At 41.9% G+C, this 22,645-nt stretch overlaps 1 protein-coding gene and 2 long non-coding RNA genes across 2 annotated transcripts in view; 1 reads left to right on the top strand and 2 right to left on the bottom strand.

Annotated features, from left to right (window-relative positions):
• Mir100hgl (Mir100 Mirlet7a-2 Mir125b-1 cluster host gene like) overlaps positions 1 to 22,645 on the bottom strand; it is a 229,255-nt gene that overhangs the window by 95,050 nt on the left and 111,560 nt on the right.
• The window catches only part of Lnc215 (long non-coding RNA 215), a 118,443-nt gene that overhangs the window by 71,977 nt on the left and 23,821 nt on the right, over positions 1 to 22,645 (bottom strand).
• LOC134480160 (uncharacterized) lies at positions 5,598 to 13,668 on the top strand. Its single transcript, XR_015627202.1, has 2 exons — positions 5,598 to 5,791; positions 11,932 to 13,668. It is a non-coding gene; the product is annotated as an uncharacterized LOC134480160 (long non-coding RNA).

Here is a 22,645-nt window from a genome sequence, read left to right as displayed (position 1 = left end):
TGACCTTGGATAAGCAGTTGGTGTGCCCTTTCCTGGAGAAGACTGTTTATCCCCCTCCCAGCATCCTTAGTCACCTGTTCCCTGTGGGCTTTCCTGCCTCCATGTTAACCTGTCTTCTGGAATCCATCCTTATCCAGGCCTTGCTTGGGCAACCATGGACCCTTTTCCTTCATCTTTCCTTGAAGCTGCAGTGGTCAGAACCCCAGAAAATCCTACCCAGTGGCCTGTTAGCACATTTGTCCCTCCTGCTGGGGCTGAGTGGGTTGCTTACCCTTAATGTGGAAAAAATATATTTGCCAGAGTGCTGCACAGACCTGTATCAGCAAAGAGAGGAAGAACTCATGGACAGGATCGGCACAATCCCCATTTCTGAAGTGAGGTTCCTTTCCCGCATCTACGGCCCGGAAATGCTTTCCTCGATAGCTTAGCTTATTGCTTTCCGAAATTCCCCAAACAACAGAAGACGTGTGAGATATATTTCATTCCACTGCCACCTGCCCTCACTCCAACTCTGTGCTAATCTTTTGAGGAAAAGATATTAGTAAGCAAAGGGTCAACATGGCCGGGTAGCCTTAAGGGGAGTCCCAGTGATGAGTACACAGTAAATTCAGATACCTTTCGAATTGCAAAGAAGGCGGTTTTCACATTATATTGGAAAATTCTCTGAAATATGGGAAGAGACAAGAGAACGATTAAGGGTGGCTGACAAACTAAGATGCTATTCAGATGTATGTCAAACAATAACGTACCTCAACTTCTATTTTGAACATGGCTATAAATGCATATTCATATATATGCACTGTGAGGGTTAATTGTCAACTTGATAGAATCTAGAAACACTGGGAGATGGGTTTCATGGCATATCTGTAGGGGATTATCATTTTTGAAAGACTTAATTTCATTTACAATTATGTGTCTGCGTGTAGGTATCTGCAGAGCCCAAAGACCCCTGGATCTGGCATTATACACAATTGTGAGTCATCCAACATGGGTGCTGGGAATTGAACTTGGGTCCTTTGTATGATTTGCAAAAGCCCCTAATCACCAAGTCACCTCTCCAGCCCCAAGATCATCTTGATTATGTTAACTCATAGGAAGAACTTGCCCCCTGTTGGGGCCACTTTTCCCTGTCTCGGATCCTGGAGTATGTACACACAGAAAGAGAACTGAGTACCCTCAAGCATTCATGGTTTTTTGCTTCTTGATGGCAGATGCAATGTGACCAGCTACATCGAATATCTGCTGGTGTGAATTTCCTGCCATCGTGAACTACAACCTGGGGCTGTAAACCAAACGAAGCTTTTCCTCCTTAAGTTGTTTTCGTCAGGGTATTTTATCACAGCAACGGAAAAGAGACTAAAACCCGTGCGGGTTTACAAATAGGCTTGAGTGCTTACCATCAAACCTGTCACTATTAACCTTGTGGACAAAGACTGCAACTTTTTCTCACTGTATAAGCCAACCTTTCTTTAGTCCACTCTGAGATTTACTCTCATGGGCGGGGTACAGGCTGAGAAATGGAACACTCCACTTTCCTGTCTTGCATGAACTAAAGCTTCAGATTGCAAAATATTTTCACATCATCCAGCTATTCTCTCTTAAACCCAGTGACTCCACATTGGACCGGAAGTCAACACAAAGAAAGGCCAAGTCTTTCTAAAGTTCAGGCATTATTTTTATGACAAGAGTGGGATTCAGATTCCTAGGTTTGGCTGAAGGAACCAGAGGGCCCTTCGTGGTTTTTTTCTACTTCTCATGTTGGTCAACTATAGTAGGTCGCCTGGAATCCTAGGGTACAGGACACGCTAGCCGCAGGTACTCCTGCAGCCAACAGGTTGGAGAGTGTCAAAGATGATGAAGCACCCAATTGGTCATATTGAGATTGGCATCAGAGATCAGTCAAGGTTGAAAGGGTCCTATATTCTAGTCAAGCAAGTGCAATCGTGCAGTCCTCTACCTCTGATCTCCAGTGACAGCAGGTCACAGGCTTGCCAGTCTGGAATATAGAATCTCAGAATGCATGTATGTCTGTTACATGAGGTAGCTGTTCAAGCTAACTGGGTTTTTCTTTGTCTTGGCACACAAGACTGAGAGCAAATTCCAAATGGGAAACAGAGAGCACATCAAGTTCATATTGTCCCTTGGAACTTGTTTTCTATATATACTTAAATCAAATGGTTATTAGCTGATAATTTAAAAATGACTCATTCCCCCAGGAAGAGTTCAAGTGTTATTCTTAGGCAGAACTAAGCACTCCTGCAATCAAATTTGTATTCTCATCTCACATAAATAATTTATTGGTGACATTTAATGTGGACCAGACATCACCTCATGGATGGCTTATAAAAGGAGGACCGTGTTTCCATTTCCTCTGGTGGAGTATTTTGAGGTTGGTAGACAGATACGGGTGGAGCGTGTGGGAAGTCTCACAGCCCATGTAAAGGGCGGATGACAGTAAGCCACTCTTGAAACATCTTCGGGGTACTTTGAAGAATTCTGACGCCAGCTTCATCCTTTGGTTTTAAAGGAAGTCACTTTTTTATCAATTTAAACTGATTTGCGGAAAGATTCTAAACTTGCTTGCAGTCGCAGTAGGAAGAAGTTTTACGAATCAGCAGTGTGTTAATCAACCACAGAAGAAGAAGGCTGACAGTAATGAGATTTTTGTCATTTCCATTTAACCCTGAGCTTCCTCGTGTCGCCATGTCTCAGTCTTTCGTGTGACCCTGAGGAGAAGATAGTCAGAAACTTCCAGTAGAAGGCGTTCGGAGGTGCCTGAAAATAAGTTTTCATGACTATCTCGTCTCTGGACATTCTGTCTAATAAAGAAGTATAATTTTATCTTAGAGACATAATTTCTATATAAATGTCATTCACATAACCCTTTGGATATGCAGACTAGTTAAAAAAAAGAACCAAACAATTCCCATCACTGTGAGATGTATAGCTATGGATGGCTATGTATATGTGAAAGGCAAATACATACATACATACATTCATACATACATACCTTCATACATACATACATTCATACATACATTCATACATACATTCATACATACATACATTCATACATACATACATTCATACATACATTCATACATACATACATTCATTCATACATTCATACATACATACATTCATACATACATACCTTCATACATACATACATTCATACATTCATACATACATACATTCATACATACATTCATACATACATACATTCATACATACATACATTCATACATACATACATTCATACATACATACATTCATACATACATACATTCATACATTCATACATACATACATTCATACATACATTCATACATACATTCATACATACATTCATACATACATACATTCATACATACATACATTCCTACATACATACCTTCATACATACATACCTTCATACATACATACATTCATACATTCATACATACATACATTCATACATACATTCATACATACATTCATACATACATACATTCATACATACATACATAATTGTAGAGGTTTTGCGTAGCTGAAGTCTCCAAATTTATTAATTTTAGCCATGGTTCAGAAAATATATATTTTTTTACAACAAAGACCTCCTCCTGAGTATGGCCACTTCTCTTGCAATGCGTGGAGAGGATCTGGCAATGTTGGGGACAGCAAGGGACAGCAGTGAAGCTGCCTAGCTCCCTCTTCTAGAAGGGAAGACTGGAATGACAGAACAGAATTAAGGGCAGGGGGCTGGTCCTTTACTGAGAACACTGTTACAGTCAGAGGAGCCAGGAACCTCTGGGTCCTAAGAGGCTTTAGCCCAGCTGCAACCTTCTCAGTGTAAAGATATGAGTTCACTAATGGACTATTGCCCCAATAAGGAGGGAAAGCTTCTGCCAAGTGTTGATGGGAAAATCCCCTTTTCTGACACCAAGCCTTAAAAATAACCACATCAGAGACTTCTTGATCTAAAGTTCTCTGATGAGCTCATATAATGGGCTATGAAATGTACCTTCCAAAGAATAAAGGTGGGAGCCTTTACAGGGAATTTGGGTATGGATATCTACCTGTGGGGTAAATGACCTTATCTCTACATTTCAAATATGAAAACAAAGGCTGTTTGTCAACATTATCCCCAAGGAAACAACATCTTATCTATAAATTTCAGGTCTTCTAACCAATGAACGAGTCAGCATCTTGTCTATAAAGATGCAGGTCTTCTAGTCAATGAACGCTGGCCACCCATCTGTCTTTCACTGGGCTCACAGGCCCTCCTGAAGTTAGAGCATTATCCTTGTCACAGGGAGGACTTCAAATGTCTTCTATAGCCACACCCCACTTTCAGTGCATGTGGTAAGTGGACATGAAGGGTCAAAGCTACCAGATGTTTCTCAGTGACCTGTGTGTACATATCAAGTCACTGATGAGTTTTCCTTGTGTACCCAAAGCCCTGGACAGAAGTGGTGACCACAGCAGACGGGAGGTTCTACCTCTATTACCAATGGAGAGATTTTTTTTTCAAGGAGCCTTACTGGCTTGACCTCCAAGGGGTAAAACCTGGTTAGGAGTTGGAAATAAAACACAATAAAAACTCTGTCTGGAACGGGTTTACACAAGACCCCTTGAGTAACAGAAATTATGAGACATTCTACCCAGAGTTCAGCTGGGCATGAGGACCTTCCTTACTGTCTACACATCTGTAAGACCTATTAGTGCTTAGGAACTAGGATTGCCTGCTGATGGGTTTAGGAGCTGCCCTCCCACTGAAGGGGCTGTGAAGACGTGAACAGTAACATATGTCTGCCCCAACTCTCTGCTCATAGCTTTCTTTGTGTGTGGGGAGGGGGATAATATATTCGAGTGGATGACAAAAATCTAGGGTCCTGCACCTGAATGACTATCCTGATGCACATGCAGGAGTAAGCTTGCAGTTGACACGTATCCATTGCTATATGGCTCTCCGAACGAAGAGCTGAATTTTCCTCTTAGCAGTTCTTGGCCTCTCTCTTGGAGCCATGGCTGACAAACAGGCATCAATAAATAATCTCCAAGCTAGCAAGGAAGCCCTGAGAGAGAGAATGAACCTCCCATAACTGTCTTTATTACGGCATATGGCTGACTGGCCTCCCTAATGTGAAGGTAATGACATTCTTGTTTCAACATCTTTGCAAAGAGTTTGGGAATGATACTGTCTGCACTGTGTATTTTCTCTTCCATTTGGTTAGACTTCTGGCTTACTAGATCCCCACCTCCCTGTGTGCTCACACACACACACACACACACACACACACACACACACACGTACCACAAACACCTCACAAATAGGCTGCGCCAGATGGGCTCTTAATCACAACAATCATCTGGGAAATTAAATGTTAGAAAATCCAGCTCATTTTCCCACTGGAGATGGGGGCCTAGGCTGTCGCCATGTCCTATATGAAACCCAGGCTGCCTCTTAAGGAAGGGCCAATGCCGTGGATCTCACACAGGCTTTATGCTTTACAGTGTCTGTATTTCTTTCCCAGAAAATGACTGCAGCTCAATTCGGTTTTGTTTCTGTTCTGATGGCTGCTATTAATACCCCCTATTTACAGAACACATACCTCAGAGGAGCTCAAAACATTTACAGAAATTAGCCAAGCCTTGTAACATCCTGTCAAGTGGGCAGGCACCAGATATTACTTTCTTCATTTAAAAGGAAGAAGTCGAGCTATTAAAAGGGCAAATATCTTTGCTTGCCACAGACACAGGACCCCATCGCCCACTCACTTCCAAGGTTCTACTGAAGCTGCCAAATGGGGTAAGTGTTTATTTACACTGTGCTCACTAGCTTAGTACTCTGGTGGTTTTCAGACACATACAAAATGCTTTAAGAATCCTCACATGAAGATGTCATGCCATCTTTTCAGGATTTAATCCCCCCTCTCCCTCTCCCTCTCACTCTCCCTCTTCCTTTCCCTTTCTATCTCTTTCTCTGTCTCTCTGTCTCTCTGCATCTCTCTGTGTCTCTCTCTGTCTCTGTCTCTGTCTCTGTCTCTGTCTCTGTCTCTCTCTCTCTCTCTCTCACACACACACACACACACACACACATACACACACACACACAATTTGCTTCCTCCAGTGATGGTCAACATGAATGGTGAGTTTGTAATCAGACAACACGTCTTTCTAGAGCAGTTTCCTCCCCCTGTTCCAGATTCTATTCCATTGGCACTCCTCAGGTGAACTTGAGGTCCCAGGAGAAGTCAGGTTGGTGGGGGGTTGTAATTCCCATAGAGTCCAGTACTTAGCCGGTTACAATCACTAGGAGATAGCAACACATGAAGAATGAACTGCTAGCGTTGAGGCAGGTAGGACTATGTTAGTGTCATGAAGCCCTGGGCAGGATCGCTACCTTCTCTCAACTCATCGTCTAAAAGAAGAGTATATCATATTTGCTCTGAAGTTTATAATGGGACTATTTGTAACAGGTGACAAGCAAATTCATCAATAGAATGATGACCAAAGACAAAACAGCAACTCCATGGTGGGATACTCTGTAGTCATTATGAAAAAAGACTGGGCCATTAATGGTAGGACACACTGTAATCTCAGAAGTTTAGAGGCTGAGACAGGAGGATTGCTATGAGTCTGAGGCCATCCAAGGTTGCACGGTAAGACCTGGGCTTGCCTAAAATACATGAGCACTGTTTTGGGAAGAGAGAGAGAGAGAGAGAGAGAGAGAGAGAGAGAGAGATCAATTAAAAGAAAAAGGACAGACACAAAGAACTTGAAGACACATTAAGGGTAAAAATAATGAGATGCAGATCCTCTGTTTATATTCTCAGATTTTCTTCTTGTTAAGAACAGGATACTGAACAGCAGAAGATCAAATAGGCCAGTAGCATAAACTGCATGGACTGTACACACAGCGTGTTAGAAAAATCATCCTTATTGCTATTGCTGTTCTGTGGGGAGGGAGGGCTGGGCCTGTCTCTCCAGTGTCTGGCACACTGAAGAGGGGCCGACTGACTGAGCAAAAGAAAATTGCTCAATGACGGACCCAACCAGGAATTAATTGTTGAGTCAGAAAATAAGGACACAAGTATGAATCACAAGGAATCTTATGTACTGTTTGGACATTTGAGTGGAGTGAGGCCACATCATCCTTTGGGAAGTAACAAGGCTAGAAAGTTCAGGGGCTGAGATTCCAGAGGAGTGTTTCTTCAAGTGCAGCCCCAGGACCACCCAGCCAAGTCCCCTGGGAAGCTGAGTAACCATTAAGATTCCTGGGACCCACCCAGATATGAACCAGATTCTTTGGGATGGTGATTCAGAAATATGGGTTGCCTATAAACACACATACACTCTCTGTGTGTCTCTGTTTCTGTCTCTTTGTGTCTCTGTCTCTCTGTCTCTGTCTCTGTCTCTGTCTCTGTCTCTGTCTCTCTCTCTCCCTCTCTCTCTCTCTCTGTGTGTGTGTGTGTGTGTGTGTGTGTGTGTGTCCGCCACTGGTTTTGTGAACTGTATGCATTTAGAGTATACAGTTTGATGTTCTGTCATGTATACATGCATTGTAAAATGATCAAACTAAACTAATTATCAATGGCCATGCGCTTGCTTCCGTCCTACCTCTCCTTCCTCTGTCTCTCTCCTTTTTCCTCCTCTTCCTTCCTTTTCTCTCCTTGCTTTTTTCCTCTCTCCCTCCTTGCTTTTCTGCTTCTCTCTCCCTCTTTCTCCTTTCCTTTCATCCTCTCTCTCTTTTGCCTTTTCCAATGGAGAGAACACAGAATTTACCCATTTATCAAAATCACAACACTGCTAAAATGCCCATCCTGTGCAGAAACATACACAGATCAATGTAATCTCTATCAAAACTCCAACAGCATTCCACCACAGAATGAGAAAAATGGAAACCCTGAAATTCATAAGGAAACACAGAGGATTCCAAATGCCCAAAGCAATATTGAAAAAGAAGAACAAGGCCAGAGGTAATATACTTTGTCATTTCAAAATATGCTACAAAGCCACAATAATCCAAACATTGTGGTTCTACATTAAAACATACAGATGCATAGATAAACGGAGCATGAGAGAAAGCCCAGAAATCTATGCCTTATGGTAAACTTATTCTTTTCACAAGGTGGAAAGAATTTACAGTGGAGAGAGACAGACAGAAAGGTAGACAGACACACACAGGCAGACAGCCAACAGGGTTAGAAAATTTGTTTACACACATGCAGAAGAGTGAATTGAACCCTTATTACAAACTATATACATAATCAACCCAGCATGTAAAACTTAGATATAATGACTGGAACTATAAAGCCGCTAGAAACACCAAAACCAAACCGAAACTAACAGAACCCACTTCAATTGCTTATTAAAGCCTGTGTAGGCCAGCTGATCACATGCTGAGGGAATTTTAAAAAAAAAAAACAAAAAACTAGCCAACTCTTGAAACGATGCACATTGCTGATTCTCACCAAACTTGGGTCGGTCACAGAGCTTGTTATGAAGTGGGCTCCTGTTTGTTCTCAGTTGTCTTTGTGCCAGAGAGAGGCAGGCCTTGGGAAGCTCCTTGTTTCAGCTCTTGCTAACTGACCCTAAGATGACCTTGAGTGTGGGTGTACTCCCTTCCTCAAGGCTGTGAGGTGTCTGGAAAGGTCACACATGAGCCTCATCAGTGAGCGATTCGCCCCTTTGACATTAGAGGGAAGCAAAGGCTGGATGCTGGATGGCTTGAATTCTATAGAAAGACTGGCCCTGCAAAGCTCTCAGGAAATTCACATTTTGCGAAGGACCTGGGCCTAGACAGTTTAGACCAAGTGGAGATTATTAAGGCCGTAGAATGTGAATTTGAGTTTGGAGTTCCTGATCTAGATGTAGAGAAGTTATTGTGTCCACAAGACATCGCTGGCTACATTGGAGATAAGAAGGATCGTATGGATCAAGTATCAAAGCCTTCATCCTCTCTCTCTCTCTCTGACGACTCAGAGAACATTGTCGAGTATCTGGAAGTGAAAACACATGGTGGCTAATCCCTTCAAACGATGGCAGCCATGTTGGGCTTGTATTTGAACTGTCTGAGTAAGGACTCAGATTATTTATCCCTTTGATACAATTTTATCATTTGAAAATAAATATAAAACCCAATAGAGGTTATTGAGATTGGTCTTGTCAATAACCATTTTGGGTTATGACACCAAAAGTTAAGCAATTAAAAAAATAGACAAGTGATTTGCATTGAAATGAAAAATTTGGCCGTAAAAGACGCAGCAGAATAAATGGGCAAATTAAGAGAATAACTTTAGACTGTGTGCCTTATATCTGCTGGGGTAGCTCCTTTCCAGCTATAGGTAACAAGTGTCAGATCTTGACCCGAGTCTGTTAGGACAATCATAACCTTTCTGGAATTCAGCTCCTTTGCTTTGAAGTCCTGGGTGCTTTTGAACAACACTTTCAATGGCAGAGTTGCTTTACCCTTAGCTGCCACTGTGGCCTGAAATGAGGCACAAAGAGGACTCTTCAGACCTGACGTGACCTGTCCTGAATCTGCAGGTACCACCTGCACATCTTTAAACACAGGGCTGCCTGTCATTTGACTTTGCTACTTTAGTAGTTACTAAAATCATTGAGTAGGGACTCTCTCAGCACTCACTCCAAATGCTTATGCGTACAGGTTCACATTTAATGCATTGATAGCTTAATTAGATTTCATGTCATGGCATAATAACTAGAACAGATATGCTCCCCCCCACACACAAACACATGTGAAGATCACCAATAAAACATTCTTCTCCAGCTCTGGGCAGAGATGGGGTAATAAGAATATATGCAGTCAAATTCATGTGACTGACAGCCAAGGGATACTTGTCAGGTTCTAAGAATGGCAGGATCCAAAAGTGGCAAGTCTTGGTATCATCAAAAAAAATCTGAGTTTTAGGAGGCAAAATCCATTAGTCTTCTAATGTAGGAGAGCTTTAAAAAATGGAGAAAATTCATAACCAAAAAGGCTGAGTCTCCATACAGAGCTTCTGAAAGAGCTCAGCCAAGGGACAAGTCTATGGGGTTGCTCTCTCTGAAACAGTCATCCTTACCTAACTTACTAAGGAAATGGGCTTCGGTGACTTACTCACGCAGAGCCCCAGTTTCCTTGAGTATAAAGTTGAAAAGTAACAAAAGGGTCTCCTAAGGTTAAGGAGACAGTGAATGAAATGGTCCGAGAATCCCTTGGAGTGTGACTCAGATACACCGAGAGTGCATTCTAAAAGCTAACTTTCAGACAGAGGAGTGGGCTTTCATAGGAAGTGCCGGTCTTTCTTGTAGGCACAGGAACATGGAGCGATGATAGAGATTTAGGACGACTCAGTGCACTGTGCTTTTGGAGTCCTCACACTGCTTTAATTCCAAAGTTCCTGTGTTATTTGTGTGCTCTATATTACCCTTCATAATTAAAACCAAACCTCAAAAATGGATAGTGAGTCATTTTGTCATAGAATCTAAAGATTCTTTGAAAGATGTCTGAAATTTATCCTAATTTTTTAAAGGCTAAAATTATTGGCAGGTCCATGGTTCAGAGACAATGAATACCTAGGGTCTAGGGTGCTGAATAATGATTACCAAGTAAATAATCACTACCTAAACACGTGACTGATGCATCTATCTATTGCATCATGGGAGCAGACCTCTTACAGAAGGATCTGATAGAATATGAGTTCAAGGAGTGCTATTGGACTTCATTGATCAGAGTTAAGAATGGAAAGTGGACATGAGCTACTCTTCTACAGCAACCTAGGTGGTGAGGCTGATATCTGTCAGCATTTTGCAAAGCGCATTGCTATGGTTTATATTTTCTGCCTCTTCACTTCAGGAGTTGCCAGTGGGGACTGGGGTGGAATAGAGTTTGAGAAGTAATTAAGTCATGAGGTCTCCTTGGCCAAGTCCCCACAGGATGGGTTCTATATAGCACATGATTCCTCAAGCAAGGACATTTCGCTCCTCTGTACAACCCATTCCTCCACAGACCCTTCCATTTTGGCCATCTCCAAAGTAGTGTGAGATGATTTCTGACTTTTATAAATAACTCATACTGGAGTTGGAGAGATGGCTGTGTGGTTAAGAACAATCACTGCTCTTACAGAGAACTGAGTTCGGTTCCCAGCACCTCCGTTGGGTGACTTACATCTACCTCGAAGCCCAGCACCAGGGGATGAGATACCCTTTCTGGCCTGTGTACACATGCACAGATACATATATACAAATAATTAAAAACTAAAAATATATACGTGTGAATAAGCCAGAGCATTCTATTCAGCTGTGGAAGCCCAACATGGATGAAGACACATCCAGTCACTTTGATAATATCTAGTGTTTTCTTTTAAGATTAGCTAAGGAAAGAAGTTAGAATTTTAGTTGTAGCCATCACCTTTGACATCTTGGACCTAGAAGCACAAGGCCAGTGGAGATCTCCTGGATGCTATGTCCTGTTCTCTATTCCTACTTCTTCCTTTCTATCACCCTTGCTTCTGTTCACCCTCCTCACCCCATCTCCTTTCACTTATGAGTGAAGGCACTAGTAGGGGCTTGTCTCAACATTAGAAGTAGTTCTTGCATATTTCCCATTTACTACTAAGTGCCCAGCTCTGGAATAATATTAGGCATAAGGATGTTATATATATATATATATATATATATATATATATATATATACATATATATATATATAATGAGTTAAGTATTAGCTGAGAGAAGCAGGGGTAGTTCACACAAGAAAGGAAAAAATTCTATTGTTTATCTCAGTAAGAATTCCAACCAATTACTGGTCCACACCAGTATTTCCTTTTGTTGATCAAACATTGTATTTTTTAAATGTATTTATGCATTTAGCTATTTGCTTTTCTGTGCGGTGTGAAGGCCTCAGAAATGAAAATCTATTTTCTCTTATCTCTTCCCACAAAGAGCCACTCCAAGGTTCCTGTGTCACAGTGCCTGTGATCACCAAGCATGGCTGATCTCAAGAACAATATGATGAGTAAAGCCATCTCTAAACTTTCCACAGCAAGGAACCATGTCTCAAGCAGTGCCCAGGACTCTATAGAGCCTCAGTAAATGATGGTGAAGAGAACAGAAGTAGAATGAAAGGATGCTAGCAAATATGCCACATAGTGAGCAAATGTACTTTTTACTGGATCTATGCTGCAGTCATTCAATAAGCATTTGTTGAATACTACTTGTTCTAGTCATGATGATGCATACTTGAAACTTTTACAAATGGATAACATGAAGGTAATAGAAGAGGTGTGCTTGGAGTCCACACTCAGAAGGGGCACATACCGCCTGGCATTGTCAGTGGACAATGTGAGAATGACACCTGAACACAGGTGTTAATGAGGCATGAAGGGACAGCGGATGGATAGAAAAAGCCTAGTCCAAAGGAGACTTATGAAGAGTCAACAAATCCATCCATTCTTTCAACAAGGAACTTCTTACAAAGACAAATGGTCTCTACATATTAGTCACTCTCTAAATTGATGGCTTACTATGTTGCCAAATTTTGCTATAGCAAACAGACATCTTTCATGTAGGGTGACATTGACACCACCAACCCCAAACCCTCAACATTCCCATGTGATTGACTCACTGGACAGACTCAAGTGTGGGCTGACCTCCCTGACTGTGGTCCCAGCACATGCAGTGTTCCAGTATGTTCTGGCCAGGCTAAGAAAGCAGCAAGCTTTTGTGTCATTTCCACCCCCCTCAGAGCTAGCTCTTGTCATGCATCTACCACCCAATGTAATATTTCACGCCAGGGCCTGAAGCTCCTTAAGGAAGCCTAGTAGAGAGAGGATAATGAGGCAAGACTTTGAGAAATTTTCAAGAAAGAATCACAGGAACTTTAAACACTTAGCCAAACTACTTAGAAATGGAATGGAAATGAGTTCTCATGTTGACCTAGAATAAAAAATTAAACTCAAGTACAAAGACCTTGAAAGCCAAAGTAGGTAAGAAGAGAAGCAAGGTGTTCCTGTCCTTAACCACTCAGAATCTCTGGCCTGACAGTCAATTATCTTCTACATTTTTTATGGACCATCCTGGTCTGCCCGTGCCAGAGGTACAGCCACAGAGCTTGACCTTACTATCTTTGAAACAGAGTTACTCATAAATGGACACACATATGGGTACCTCCCCATGTCAGTCCATATATAAAAGGATTGTGGAGAAGCAAGAAGGAAAGACCTCCAAGAGAGTCATCAGCAAGCACCGGGCTTCTCAGGGCTGACTCTCTGTCTGGAGGTGTGTAGAAACACACAGGAATCACCATGGGGCTGAATCCAGTCCTCCCTGGATGTGGCCCTATTGGGCTACTCCACATGCTCAAGCTTACTCATTCTCATCCATATGTACTGCATTAAAGATAAATCGCAGTCACCCTGTACCTCCAAGAAGCAAGTGCCTCAACCTTGACTTGATCCCATGGTCTTGAGTCAGGCGGGCCAATGCCATTCTGGTTTTGCTTCTGAGTTTTCACTATGAAAGACAAGATCTTTGAGATAGAGAAAGGATAAGGGAAAACAGCTACTGTGGACCTTTGGGGAACTGTTCTTTGCCAGTGGTTATGATGGCAAATGCTAACCAAATGGCAATTCACACACATTCACAAACGCCTAATAAAAGCTTCACACTTCTGTATTCCAATATTTTTCAAAAATATTCTATTTTTATTTTCAATTGGGTATATGCATGCATGTCAGTGCCTGGGTATCTGCATATAAATGCCGGTGTCTGTGGAGGCCAGAATGTGTGTGGAGCCTCCTTGAGCTAGAATTACAGGAAGTTGTGAGCTGCCCAAGGTTAGGTGCTGAGAACTGAACTCGAGTCCTCTGAAGGAGAAATATGTGCTCTTAATCTCAAGCTGTCTTCTCAGACCCTGTTATAAAACTTCTGTTTGTCACAGAAAATTGATGTAGAAGGCATTTTCTTTCCATGACCTGTCTGTCAACCAAGCCTCAGATATGTGTTTAATACATATTTACATTATGTGGCATAGTGTTACACTCCCATTATTTGGAAGATATAAATGACATTATTTATTGCAATATAAATATTATATGCATACATCTAACAAATACTCATCTGCTACCTTTTTTAGATTTGGCAGTGAGCTAAAACTTGCACACTTGGAAAGGATTTTTATATTCCCTTGAATAGTATTTTACAGATGTGATAAAGATACAGATTTTATGAATATACAGTGAAGCCCACTGTCAAGTGTGGACAACTTATCACATTGTGCTTTCATAACTCAAAGTTTTCATTATTGATGTGCTCTCTCCATTATTTGTTAACCCAAAAGAATGGGACTCCCTATTATAAGGTGATTTTGATTTTTACACAATATGAAAATATTAGTTCAGAAAGAAAGTGTGTTGTCAACTGGTGGATTAGAAGCTGCCACATGTGCCTTCCTTCAAGAAGAGAGTCAATAAAAAAAAGAACAGACTGTCTCAAAGCGAGACCCATTAGGGAATTCCCAAAGGCACTAATAGAACAGCTGAAATTAGCAAGAAGAAGATCCACAACATACCAGACAGAAGTAAGCCAAAGAGCTGAGTCCTAGCTTAGCAGGTGAGAGCTTCTCTGGCATTTGGGAGGTCTTGAGTTCAATTCCAACCTTGCCACATAAAGTAGCAGCCATGGCCATGACTATAATCAATCCCCCTGGGAAGAGGATGCAGGAGGGTCAGACGTTCAAGGTTATTCATCATTCTTCAAGGTTATTCTTTGTTGAATACTGAATGTGAGCCTAGGCTGGGCCATGTGAGACCTTGTCTTGGGGAGAAAAAGAAAAAAAAAGCCACTATGAGCACAGCTCTAGGCAGGTGATCGCCCAGCAAGGATCTGGGAGGTAGAAGCCTAGAAGCCTCATCTCAAAGCTAAGGTGATGTTTAGAGGACTGGTAATCCTTCTCCTTAGAACAAGCCTGGTGCCCTCACAAGCCCCAACTCCAACTGTAGGTTGTGATGAGACGTCCATTCCCTCCAAAAACACTGCACACAGATGGGCAGCAGAGAGAAATCCCGTTTTTGCTATTCATGAGTCAGAGGCTGTGGCCTGGTGCCTTCTTGACAAGGAGCTTATTGCTCGAAACTAAGCCTGTGCAACCATAAGAGGTTGAGGAAAGGAGCAAACCACAGGTCAGGGAATCCTTCCACAGTCCCAGAGCAAGAAACACTCAGGGAGGGGGAGTTACAGGAGGAACAAGAAAGCCAGACACTGACTAGAAGGCTCAGCATTCAGACAGTGGAGTGCATAACCATGTTCAGTTGCCAGAAGCAACCTCAGCACTGGAAACAGCACTAGGATTTGATAGCCCTGACCTGAGGTCAACAGGTGGCCCAATCTCTGAGTCACCCACTGCTGCAAGCCACTTTGCAGATACAAGAGAGACAAGCTCTGATTTGGATCCTTCCAAATGCTTGATTAGTACCTAGGAAGCCTCAGTAGCGTGAGACAAGTCTTCCTGTTTTCAGCACCATGGCTGCTCTCCACTCTCCCTACATAGGAGAACATCCATGTGAACATCAGTTATCCCAAGCAGTATTATAGATACAGAGAGTTTAGCAAGAGTGAAGGGACCTGCCCAGCTCATAGATTCCAAGGCTATCATTCAGATCACAAAAACTCCTAGTCTGCAAAGAAGAGAAGGTGAACAGACCTCTGTTCAAATCAGTTTCAAGACTTGCCTACATCATCAGAAAGTCCCGAGTCTGCTATCTCTACTCACCCCCTTGGTCTTTGCATCCTAAACTTTGAGGACCAGAAAAACGCAACTCATCTTTGACCCCTGTATCTCAAGCTTTGAAGACCCAGACAACTGTTATTCCTGCACACATCCTCTTCTTTGTGAGTGTGTTTCCCCCCTTGACTTCTTGCTATGCTCTAATCAAGATTTTTTATCATTAGAGAGCTGGATTACAGTAAAAATCCACTATGGCCAACACAGTACTAACCAGCAAACCTCTAAGATTAGCAGGAGGAAAGGAAAGGATAAACAGTCAACAACCAACCTACAAAATAACAGGACCTCACAGGAAATATCTCCTCATAGCCTTAAGTAGGAACAGCCTCAACTTAGCATCATAAAGAGATGCAGAGAAGCTGAAGGTGTTTACAAGAAATCCATCACCTGCTGTCTCCAGTGAAGAATGCTCACTACCAAAGACACCCACAGACTGAGGGTCTAAGAATGGAAGATAAACTAGCAAAAAAATGTAAGTTGCTGTACCTATTCTGATATCTGACAAAATAGACTTCAAATCAAAATGAGCCCAAAGAAATAAAGAAGGCCGCTGCGTGATAAGAGAACAATTCATCATCAAGAGCTGTAACAACTGTAAATCTAGATATCAAATGTTGTGACTCCTGATTTCATCAAACAAACACTAATGAGCATAACGAGAAGCCTATATCCTGGTGTAATAAAACATGGTGGCTTCAATAGCTCACTGTCACCTTTACACTGATCTTCAAGACTAAATGCAGAAGCTTCAGAGTTGAACAGCACTGTAGATCAGGTGAACTGAGCAGACATCTAGGACTACTCCAGCTAACAGATAGGAGAGGCACGTTTTTCTTCTGCATCCCATGGAACCTACTGTAAATACAGCACACTCTATCTCACAGAACAACTATTCACAAACACAGAAGAACCTAAATAATTTAGTACATGCTATCAAACTGGGGGAATTGAATCTAGACATCCACAGCAATAAATGCTACAAAGCTATGCATATGCAAAGAGACCGAGCAGGATGATCTTGAGGAACCAGTGTGTCCTTGGGGGGAAAGAAAGCAAAGAAGAAATCTAAAAGTTTTCAGAACCAAATGAAACTGGAAGCACGGCCTAGCAGAGCCTCTGGGATCCAACTAAGGCAGCTCCCAGAGGAAACTGTGCGCTGTGAGTGCTCACATTAAAAAACCAGCAAGATCTCAATTTGACCTAAGGGTGCAACTCAAGGTCTGAGAAGAACAACAACGCCAAACCCAAAAGCAGCAGGAAGCAAAAAATAATAGAGACTAGACAGAAATTAATAGAATAATGCTAACATCTCAAGACTCAGAACCAAGCAAATATAAGACATAAAAATATTGACAAACATTTACCTAAACTAGCAAGAAAAAAAAGAGGAAAGGCAGCTAATGAAATTGTAGTTGAAGAAGGGGAAGGTTACTGCAGGTTCCAGTGAACTCTAAAGGATCATTAGGGAATACTCTGAAAATGTACAGTTAAAAAAAAAAAACCCTAGAAAATCTAGAAGAGACAGAATAATTCCTGAACACATAGGATTTACCAGAAGTAGATCAAAAAGATGGAAACAATCTAAGCCGATCTAGAGAAATCAGTGAGATAGAAGTGGCAGTAAAAAGTCTCCTCACAACGAAAAGCTCAGGAGAGAATGGAATCCTGCTGAACTCTACCAAACCACTGAGGAAGAGCTATTAACATCAGTGCTCCCTAAACTATGTGAAATAGAAAAAACAGGCTTACTACTAAAATCATTATATACAGATGGCCCTACCCTGCTATCAAAACTCAATAAGGACAAACGAGAAAGCTATAGACCAGTTCCCCTGATGAACATAGACACAGATAGTCACAGTTGCAAATCTAAGTCACGATCACATTAAGAAGGCAGTACACCACGACCAAGGTGATTTTTTTTTCATCCCAGGGATGCAAGAATGATTCAATGTGTGCAAATCAATAAATACAACACAACAAGCAAATAGACTTAAGGCCAGAAATCATATGATCATCTCAATAGGAAACTGCCTTTAAAAAGTTTAGCATCCCTTCATGATATCCCTCTAGAGACTGGGAAGAGGAGGAGTAGTTCTCAATATAGTAAGGTTCACATATCATAAGCAAATAATATACTAATGAGGGAAACTCTGAAAGCATCAGGAATGAGACAATGGTACCCAGGAAATGAAGAAGTTAAAGTATCCCTATTTGTAGATGACATGATGTTGTGAAGAAAGACGGAGTGTGGGGGCTGGGTAGAAAGGAGACCAGCAAATGGTAGGCAACGGAGATGGTGGGAGCAGACAGTCTTGGGAATTAAATAAGAGTATAGGGCAGTGACACATATGCACATGCGCACACATGAAACACACACATACTAAGAAACAAACTCCAAACACTATCTCGTCAACCAACTCAATCTGTCTGATGAAATTCTCTATGGTAAGCAATTCTTTGCAAACATGGGACTTGACCCCTCACAGGAGTTGTCATAATAGACAATGACCTGAATTATAAGTGGTATTCTATCTGCCTCTTTAGGACCCTCTGTGAGTCAGTAGCAGTGACTAAAGGAGCAACAGACAAATTTGCTAGTATGAACATCAAGCCTACAGTGTCCTTAGTCATGACCTTGAGGCCATGGAAAATTGGTACAGACAGTTCTGAACTGGTGGCCATTTTGCACACAGCCGATAGCCCAGCAGGTTGCCACTTTCTAACTCTGTCACCCTGTCACAGCCATCTGCAGTGTCTGAGCTGAGGCTTCTCAAGACCAAATTTATCACACCCAAGATTCCATCCTTATATAAGAATCACCTGTCGCTGGTCCATAAATCCCAGCTCCTCATAGAGCCGAGTGTAATCAAGATTTAAATGGAAGGGGCCTGAATAAATATCCAACAGAGTTCCCCTCTGTGGCACTGAGTTCTGAAAATTCTTTGACCTCCATATGCCCTTCAGACAACACTGTCATTTTTCTACTTTCTGTCTGCATCACTGCTATCAAGGGAATGATGTTCTAAGAGCCACAGGCAATCTGTCTTCCGGGAAGTCCTATTTGAGTTATGAGCTCGGTTCGTTCCAGTTTATGTCTCTCCTCCCGAATTTAAGCTTGCTTGCCTCACAGGCTAAATTAACCATAAAACAAAGCCTGACTCATACTACTGAAGCCTGATGGAAATGGGAGGCCAGGCTCTCCTCATGTATCTCTGTGATAAAAGCAGCAGATGTGACCCCTATATCCTCACAGGCATGCAGCACTTTGAGCCATCAGGAAGAGTTCCTTGACTTCCAGTCTCAACATGGAGATGCCGGAGCCTTGGCTGAGAGCAAAGAGAGTAGCATTGGCAAGCAACGGAAGGAAATAGAGTTGTTTGAGTCGTGCAAGGATCAGGATGACTGTGAAAGGAGAGGCTATAGGAAGAATGCCATCCCCTAACCTAAAATCGGGCCAGAGAACTTATCTACCATTTTGCTCTGGTGAGGTCTGGGAAAATTCAGTCAGGGTTAGCAAATATCTGAGAAGGTTTAACTCTGTGACCTTGGGCAAACAGTTCCCCTCCTCTTGGTTTCCATCTGCAAGACTGAGGAACAGAGAACAACCTTCTTCCTGCACCACCAGACCGAGATGGAAGGTAGAAGAAAAGGCCTTTGAAGCCAATATAATTACTCCTCTGTCCAGGGAAATATAAACAACAATAACTCCAACAGCCCTCAGCTCTGCTTCTGAATGAGTTCTTTGCTTCAGTCTGAGAGGTAAAGTAGCTGGTTCCTTGGGGAAAAGTTGAATGTGGAATGGTAAGCCTTGGCCTTCTCACTTCACTTTCATTATGTTACATGGAATTACTATTAACACAAAGGACATTCAATATAATTTAAGAGTTTATTAAGTATCCACCATGTGCCCAGGGCTGCAGTAGGTCCTATGGGGGTAAAGAAGGAGTGTAGGAAATATTTAGACAGTTTCCAAGGGTCAGAAGTTTGTGTACTCCAAGCAAAAAAAACGAGCTGTTTTCTTTTGAAAGTCTTCTTTAGATGCACGTTACTTCTTTCTTTTAGCAGAAGGAGCTGGGTCTGACCAGATTTTTGTTTTTACTCTTATATACATTTATTTATTTTTGCTTTACCAGTCTTCAGGAAGTCTCCCTTCAATAGTTAAAGGCCATCTATTGATTTGAATTCTGGTTGGTTGTCTCTAGACCAGTGATCCTCAACCTTCCTAATGCCATGACCCTTCCATCGTTTCTCTTGTTATGCTGACCCTCAACCATAAAATTATTTTCGTTGCTACTTCCTAACTGCAATTTCGCTACTGTTATGAATCATAGTAAAAACATCTGTGTTTTCCAATGAGGAGATCCCTGTAAAAGGGTCATTCAGCCACCAAAGGGATTACTACCCCCAGGATGAGAACTGCTGCTCTAGACAAATGACCAAGACACACTTAAATTCTCATGCAGCAGCACACTTGTTTCAAACTTCTGCTCTGTGTGATATGAAAGTACACTGCAAGAGTTGGGTTGTGGAAAATGCCTTAGTTTCTGAGTAGGCTCCTTATTAGATAACTTTGTGTGTGTGTGTGTGTGTGTGTGTGTGTGTGTGTGTGTGTGTGTGTGTGTTCATGAACCATTTACCTCTCTTTTGAAGCAGGGTCTCTTGCTGGAAACAAGGGCTTGCTCTAGCCTGGGATGGCTGACCAGTGAGCCCTAGGCATTGGCTTGGCTCAACCTCCCCAGCATGTCAATTACGAACGCACACCACCACGTTCAGATTTTAACATGGGTGCTAGGGATCGAACTCAGGGCCTCAGTGTTGTAAGGCAAACATTTTATCAACTGAGCTATCTCCCCATCCTTAATATTTAAGTGCCAAGGAGATGGTCAGTTGCTGTCTTTCTCAAACTGCTTTGTTTTCATTTGATGTTTTCTAAGACAGATGTATCCTAATTGGTGATCACTCCCAAAATATCTCCTGTATAAAGTGAAACTTATAAAGAAATATAAGCGATCCATATCATGTGTTTTCCATCCTCACATAACCTGACAGCACTGAATAGATATGCTTATACTTTCAACCAAATGTACATGAACTACCAACATGACATAGAACACAACATTCTCATCCATAGAACTTTACAGTCACTTAACTCATTTCGGGGCAGCTCTTCGCTAATAACCTAAAATGCTGATTGGGCCTTATATGTTCGGAATGGATCACAGTCTTTAGTCCATGAACTGTGAAGTGGCCTTCATGTTTAGTGTGCCTGCTATGACTACTCTAAGATGAAAAAAATCAGCAAGGATTTATGGCTAACACTCTTGGACTTTCCCAAGACTGAATTAGTTCCTAGGACATACCTCTTGCCATGGGAATGTCCTGGGCAAATAGGAACAAATCAGTCTTACTAGAGCAATGGTGTTCAAACTTCCTACTGCTGTGACCCTTTAATACAGTTCCTCCTGTTATAGTGACCCCAAATATAAATTTATGTTTATTACTACTTCATAACTGTAATCTTGCTACTGTTATGAATCATAAGGTAAATATCTGCTTAGGTGACCACTGAGAAAGGGTTGTTTGACCCCAAAGAAGTCACAACCATCAGGTTGAGAACTTCTGCACTAGGGAATTACAATCTCCATTTATAGGAACCACCTGGCCCTGATGCCTACATCTTAGCACCCAGAAGAGCCTAGCATGATTAAGACACACTTACTGGGTAAACAATTTGTAATGATTAAAGCTAACTGTCAACTTGGAGGAACCTAGAATCACCTGGAAGACTGCCCTCTGGACCAGCCCCAAGAAAATTACCCTAATTATATTAATTGAATTGGGAAGACACGCCCACCTTGGGTGGTACCATTCCCTGGCAAAGATCTCAGACACTGAACAACTGCATGCATGCCTTGCTCTCTGCTTCTCCACGTTGGATTGTGACTAGCTGCTTCAAATTCCTGCTGCCTGTGACTTCTCTGTCATACACTGTGACTTGAACTGTGATCTCAACAAACTCAATCTTACTTAAGTTGCTTTTGTCAGAGAATTTGACCAAAGCAATGAGAAAAGAAACTAAGGCAGGTGGCAAGATACTTCGTTCTTCTGTGCCTCTGGTCCCCCCCCCCCCCAATAAAAATTGGATCCAGAAACTCACCAGATACCTATTTCTTCACAATCTGTGCTAATCCTGGACTTTAAGAAATCCATGCCAACCTTTCCCCCTATCTTATGTTGTCCAAAAGAGTTGCCTTGGAAGTACCAGGGGCATCAGTGAGCAGGTCTCTATCAACATTATATTATTTAGGATTGAAAACATCACTGCTTTGTGCTGTAGGGTGCAGAATGAGTGAGAAGTTGCCATTATTGTGGTTTTCAAAACTCTAGCAATTACCTCTGAAGATCACTAACCAGCCCCAATCTTGACTACAAACAAACTTAAATGAACCTCAGGAAACATGACCAGTTGGTTCACATACCATACAGAAGCAGCTAACATTTCCTGAGGGCCTCTCAGAAGCAGCATGCTGTGTTTGGTACTTTAGCAACACTTCAGGTCAAGTAAATCTCGCAATACAACTTCCCCAAGATAGCAAGTGCTGTTCCTGTTTCCTAGGTAAGAAAAAAGATGTGGTCCAGAGAAGTTAAGTCATTCAATGGGGATCACAAAGCTCATAAGGGTTGAGAGGGCAGATTTAAATCCATACAATTTGATTCTAAAACTGGTGCTTTAAGTGACCCCCCCCATACCACCTTTAAGAAAAAGTAGGTAAATGGCATTCTTTTCTACCTATGGCCCAATGCCTAAGCATACAGGATACTCTAAGAGGTCAGACACAAGACTAACTGTGCCACATGTGCCTGTGAGGG

Source organism: Rattus norvegicus, chromosome 8 (genome assembly GCF_021556685.1).
Source record: "Rattus norvegicus strain SHRSP/BbbUtx chromosome 8, alternate assembly SHRSP_T2T, whole genome shotgun sequence".
NCBI lineage: Eukaryota > Metazoa > Chordata > Mammalia > Rodentia > Muridae > Rattus > Rattus norvegicus.
Note: the sequence above shows the minus strand (reverse complement) of the source record. Positions and strands in the feature narration are given on the sequence as shown.